At 33.8% G+C, this 6,525-nt stretch overlaps 1 long non-coding RNA gene across 1 annotated transcript; it reads right to left on the bottom strand.

Annotated features, from left to right (window-relative positions):
- Nucleotides 1–1,092: 1,092 nt before the first annotated feature.
- Nucleotides 1,093–1,835, bottom strand: LOC149956085 (uncharacterized). The gene is made up of 2 exons (XR_016478621.1): nucleotides 1,660–1,835; nucleotides 1,093–1,205 (listed from the first exon to the last, which is right to left on the bottom strand). It is a non-coding gene; the product is annotated as an uncharacterized LOC149956085 (long non-coding RNA).
- Nucleotides 1,836–6,525: the final 4,690 nt, after the last annotated feature.

Here is a 6,525-nt window from a genome sequence, read left to right as displayed (position 1 = left end):
TATTGTTCGCATTTCCCTGCTGCATAGTTTCGCGATTGTTGCAGCCTACTCCCAAGGGCTAGTAGGCCACACTTTGAAGCTCTCTGGCACTCTTTGAACTCATCGTAGGAAAATGGGGGAAAACAGGCATACTTCTCATCTCACCCCCTACAAACTCCTTCAAGTTTTTGCATAACCTTTTTAAACACTCTGTATATTGAATGTGGTAGAGTGTCTTTTTCTATAGGATTGTAGGAGCTCCGTGATTAGTTTGCACCCCGAAGAGAAATCAACTTGATTACAGGGCGGAAAAATTAAGTATGTTTTTTTTAATTTACCGGATAATATTAGTTTCGCTTTCCTTAACCATTAAATCTCTAGCACAAGTCGTTATTTAGAGACTTCGAGGCTTAGCAGGTCTTGGGGCCCTTTTGATAAATATAACTAAAGCTGCGGGCACGACAAAACTTGAATTCCTGGCCCTGGGGCAGTTTTGTGAATTAAAATTTTCCGTCATCCTTAAATAAAATCATTTTAATTGTTTAATTATCCATCGAAATAATGATAACACGAATACTGCCCTCGGTTTTAATTTTGAGGGGATATTTGAAGTTTGATCGATACGAAAATCAAAACCAAAGGAGCTAATAGGTGAATTTGAAAAATACGGGAGTTCACGAGTAAATGTTTTTCTACGTCACTAGCTATAGTTATTGAAGTTATAGAAAACACGCGCTTGAGGAGATAAAGATTTTTTTCTTTGAAGTCCACGTACAAAATGCACGTGACAATAAAATACTAAAAAGCTTAAGCAGGTGAGAAAATAATTTTAAACTTTTGATTTTTTGTATTGTTTTATTTTATTGAAACGCTTAATGGGTGGCCACAATAATTTTTTTTTAAATCGGGAGTTCTTTAAAGGGTATTACCCAAAAGGATTGCTACTATTAGACAACAATTCATGCCGACGGTTATGTTTAGAGTGTGAGGTTACAGGTATGCCTTTTTCAATTTTACCAAAATGATTTTAAATGTTGTATGTAGAAATAAAAACTTGTCTATGATCGAACGAAATAAAATTTTATTTATAAAATACGCTTTACACATAAAACGTGCTGATAATTTTTTTATTCTAAAACTCTCACGTCACATTATATAAATAAATAAGCACTTTACATGTCTCATAACATTTTTTAATTTTGGTCTTTGTTTTTCATTACCAGCCACTGAAAGAAACGAAATTGCTTAATTGAGTCATTACCGAAAATATTTTTTCAAAATATTTTGGTTATCTATAATGTCCGTTATATCAGAGCAATAAAGAAAATTATGGACTTTGTTTCAAAAGTGTTAAAATATAGGAAAATAGATTTTCATATTTTTGATGTAAAGAAAAGTATTTTAACACCTCATTTTATTGGAAAATTCAGAAATATTTGTAACGTAAAGATCAATAAAAGCCTTTGGATATTGAAATGTAAGAAATTATTTCTAAGGGTATTTATTTATAAATACATCTTGTGAAGTTTTAGAGGCGATAATTTCCAAGGTTTTCTACTAAAAAGTATCTATTTTGTTTAAAAAAACGAAATCCCGTTTAAGTTTCAGTTAAACTGTATCAGAGTTCTCATTATTTAAAAATTTATCGTGAGAAGATAAATAGTTAAAAAAAGCGCTTACTGTTGATGTGGAACGTGAACTGGGATGTAATGGTATTGATGGTGCCGGCGCTGGCCGGTACCAAAGATGATGGCCAGAGCGGCTAATCTTTCAAGTTGACTGCCAGCAATTTCCTGAACCAGAATCACGGTACAGAAAATGACCAAAGAGAGCACTAAGAATGTATTCGTATTCATCTTCGTTTATCTTGACTCTTAAGAAAAAAACGAACTTTTCAGTTTGGTTTTTTCGCTCAAATAAAAATAGAATCCAAAAACCGTAAGAAACCTTACAATGTTCTCAAACAATATTGTCAATAACATTTAACTAAAAAATGCTGGGTATATATAGTAAGACAGTTTTTCCTTTAAGTCGTTTTTCGTAGACAAATACACTTCGCTTCAGACTGTAAAATATCATTACTAAAACGCTCACGGCATGATAACAACAACTTATTGTTCTAACTTTTTTCTAAATGGTTTTGAGGTACTTGATTGTTACTACAAATTAAAGTAAATCCTTCCATAACGATACTAAGTATAGTTAATCCGTTTTTGGTGTCACCGAAACGTGTAATTTACGTAGGAAATGTTTTTTTTTATCTGTAAGTACACCTCGTATTATCCCGGAGCCCCAAGCTCAAAAACGTTTCTTCGGAAAACACTCTTCATACGCGCGAGGAAGTTCCCAGACAATAATTGAAACGAGAACGCAGTTATATTCGTCGTATGTCAAATATGGAATAAGAGAGGTGCTATTTTAAACTAGTTATTTCGATTTGGGAACTGTTTATTTTTTAAAGTTCAAACGCACAAATTACACCCCTTTTTTAATGACTGTTTGAACCTTGGAAAGGGAAGTTATCATCTTAAACCACTCATGGATATATGGATCATTTTCATCCCCTAGTTATTAGTGTCTAGTGTGTTATTGTGAGAAATAATAAATGCAAAATTTAGAAAGCAAATTTATTTAAATATCGTGTGAATAAAATCTGGAACTTCTCAAGCCAAAAATATATAATTACTTGAAATGGGGACTACAATTTATAATATTTACCGGATATATAAGGTGGATTATATGATTTTGTACTAGTAACATATTTATGGATGCTTGAAAGTCTATGGCATAGGTAATATGTCCTTCGATATAAGGTCCATCAAACCCCTATTCTATATCTTAGTTAAAAATATTAAAATAAATAAATTGAAAAAAGAACAATGGTCTGCTAAGAGTAATGTTACAAATTTAAATATTTTTCAATCAGCTACCTAAGTATATTCTGCAAGCATTAATTTGATGACGTGGATATTATTTGGCAAACGAAGTTAAAGAAATTTACTATACTGTGTAGTCAAGAATTTTAGATAAAACCGAGGGAAAAATTAGAGAAGATTTTGAAAATGCAAATAAGATCGTTGGGACTTTTCGGATGACCTTTCAGAGGGGCGCTCTGGTTTCTGGATTGAGAATTCACCAGGATCTTGGAAAATGTCCGCTAAAAATGTTTTACAATTTTTTTCGACTAATCGTACAAGCGTGGTTGTTTTGTTTGGAGGCTAAAAATTACCTAAAAATAATAGTTTTAATAATTTGCCCATTAAATTTTTTTCGAGTAAAGACTTTCTGTAAGCAAAAAAACATAGGTATGCCACAATGGATAGTTTGTAAATTGAGGTTCTAAATCAGCTGTTATTAACATAAATAACAAATATTATAAAATTAAGCTTTTCGTGGTCAATATTGAAGGGGCGATAAATTTTCACGATATACATTAGACATTAGACCTTAAAGACATTATTTTATTTACCTGCAAAATTATTCATTAACTTGCATAATATGAACCCAAATTACGTTATAATAATCGGAAAAATATTATTCTTTTTATTTCTTTTAAATTCGTCAAGTCAACAACGTTCAATCTCGGCGACCGTATGACTTTAAAGTTTGCCAAATGGTTGGCTTTGGAAAATTCAATTTTTTTTGCAGAGGAGCTCGAACATGGAACAATTTACCCGTGGACATCATGGAGAACGCCACCCATTGCGCATTTCTTCAATTTCGTTCGTTGGTCTTGGATTTATTCTTCTTTAAAATTATTAATTCTTAATTGTGTATACACTCTTAAAAAAAGGTGTATTTTCAAACCTTTAAGGGTTTTTTCTTGTCCCATATTTAACACCTTAACAAGTTTATAAAGGATGTTATTCTACACCTTAAAAAGTAGTTTTCCTGCTAGGGTGTTTATTTACACTTTTTGGGGTGCTTATGTCCTCCGTTTTGGTTCCTTTGTTATACAGTTAGTGGTATAAAACTATTCCCTTCCGGGTTATTATCTACTCCCTTTAGGGTACAAGACTACTATTTTTAGGGTACCAAACGACTCTCTTCAGGGTGTTACACTACCCCCTTCAGGGTTCTATAATACTCCCTTTAAAGTTTTAAACTACTCCCTTTAAGGTTCTAAGCTACTGCCTTAAGGGTGCTACAATACTGTCTTTAAAGTGTTAAAATACTCCTTTTAGCGTACTAAAATACTCCTTTTATGGTACTAAATTACTGCCTTAAGGAAGCTACGCCCTACCAGATGTTAAAATACTCTATTTACGGGATAATAAAATACCAGAAGGAGATAAAGGGGAATTGGCCCTGCCCATATGCTATAATGCTTTACGAGTGTAACAACAGTTCGACCAACCTCAAATTTCGTGATTTTTTTCTAATTGGCTGACAAGCGTATGCCGTAAAGATGACATACGATGTCGTCAGAATCGTCAGCTCACGTGACTCACTGACGTCGCGAAAGACGCGAAAATAGATTGCTATGGCGGCGAATCTTAGTAAATCTGTACAAGTTGATTTAATTTCACGGGGTAAAAGGTTTAAATCTACCCAAGTTAATATAAAGCCAAGTCAAGTTAAATGTTTAAGTAAATACGTGCAAACAGATGGCTTTAAAGTTCCGGAAAGCGATAGTAAAAAGAGGAAACTAAACGATTCGGTAAGCCTTGTTTAATAACAAATTTTCTAACTTTGATGCTGATCCAAACTAGTCCTTAGTTTCCGGTTTTAATAATTTAATTATAAACAAAAACTACTTTAAAAGGTAATAGTCAAAACTATTAATAGTTTTAATTAAAATCTGAGATAAAATACATACCACCAGGTTTCCAAACAAACAAAGTCTACATCGTCCAGTTACTCGAGTCGACTTAAGCAGACAACAAGGCGGAATTGTACCGCAGAGATCTCTCGGGACTACGTTTTGTTTTGGGAGTAAATTGGTTTGAAAAGTGTGTACTCCCGCCATATTTTCGCGCCTTTTTGAGGTTGGTCGGACTGCCGTTACAGTATAGAACCCGTGTGTCATCCTTCCCCTTATCTCCTTCTGTAATACCCTTTATACACCTTTTCAAGTTTTTAATTTGGGACAGTAAAAATCCCTTTAGGGCGTTTAAATTAACATTAAAGAGGGCTTTTTTACTGATATTACACCCTTAATATACCATAAAAAACCTTTTTTTAAGAGTGTATAATATAATATAATTTAATTTAATTTTTCAAACTTCATTTAAAATTTTATGAATTTCATAATTATTTGAATTGCCCTGGTAACCACCATGTACAAACTGATTGTTCTTTATAATCAAAACATAACACTCTGGCTCAACCCTAATGAGCTTAACTGAAACGTAGCCTTTCCAATTGCACTTATGTTAGTATTTATATTGTAATAGTATAGCCTTGTCCGGCTGTTAGACAAACAGGGTGTTTTTCAGAGAAGTCGAGCACCAATTTACATGGGTGTTTTTTAGGATACAAGGAGTGAAAAAGGTCCTTAGAAACGTTTTCCTAAATAGAGTGTTCTATAAAATCTGCCCAAAACCGGCCAAACGTTTCATACAGACTATAGAGCTAGTTCAGCAGGACTAACAACATTTTTTATTCTTTGGTTTAAGAGGATTCGGCTAATGTCCGGTCTTTATATGAATATTTTAGAGACGTACCTTCAAGGAGTTGTAGGAGGGACCCTAGGTGTTGAAGTATGTTTGGCGTTAGGAATATTTTCATGATCTACGTTTATTTTTAAAACCATGGATTTGGGATTAGTATTTTGCTTATTTGCCATCATACTTTTGTTACAAAAATCATTTAAAATAAGATAAACGGCGCGGAAAGCCGTAAATTAGTGAAGCCTAGGCTAGCAACTACGCTACTCCTAAAAATCAACTGCTCTCAATTTCTTACGGGTTCGCCAGATAAATATAAAAACTTGTTGAGGTTAACGGTAATAGTTAGTGTAGGGAGCTGTTTTGCTCGATCTCGTGGCATGCAGGGCTTGCCACCACCCTCCTACGCATTGTAACCCGGCCACCTGAATTAAGGGCTTCAAAAGTCGCATGATGACTTAGGCCTAGGGTGGTGCCTTGGGTATTAGCCTAGCTGATTATTAATATTTTTATCTCACACGAAAAACCGGCCAAACCTTCACCTCCTCCGAACTCAAAAGTGGGAAAGCGCATCACACCGATTATATAGAACGCTCTATTGAACCGTATCCGAGTAATTGGCCGTCGAAAATTGGCCTCCAGAAAGTCGAAAAACGAACAAATGTTCTATTATTCCATGGACCCAATTGATTCCCTTCACTAAGCATCGTTCTTTTATCTTTTTCGATAAAAAAACAAAACCAGTATCAAAAGTGCGTTATTAAAATGAAAAACGTAAGCTACGTGTAGAAATACGTTTTAACAATAACAATGTGTTTCTAAGTAACTGCGCCTATTAAATAAAGTTAATTATTCAATTTCGTTTTTTTATTCTTCTAATAAATGACAGATGCTTAAGAGAAACTGAAGAAATACAACCCACGGGACCTGCTTTTGC

This window comes from Leiobunum rupestre, chromosome 2 (assembly GCF_980474605.1).
Source record: "Leiobunum rupestre chromosome 2, qqLeiRupe1.1.hap1, whole genome shotgun sequence".
Classification (NCBI taxonomy): Eukaryota; Metazoa; Arthropoda; class Arachnida; order Opiliones; family Sclerosomatidae; genus Leiobunum; species Leiobunum rupestre.
The sequence above is the reverse complement of the archived record's forward strand: the minus strand, read 5'-3'. Positions and strand labels throughout refer to the sequence as shown.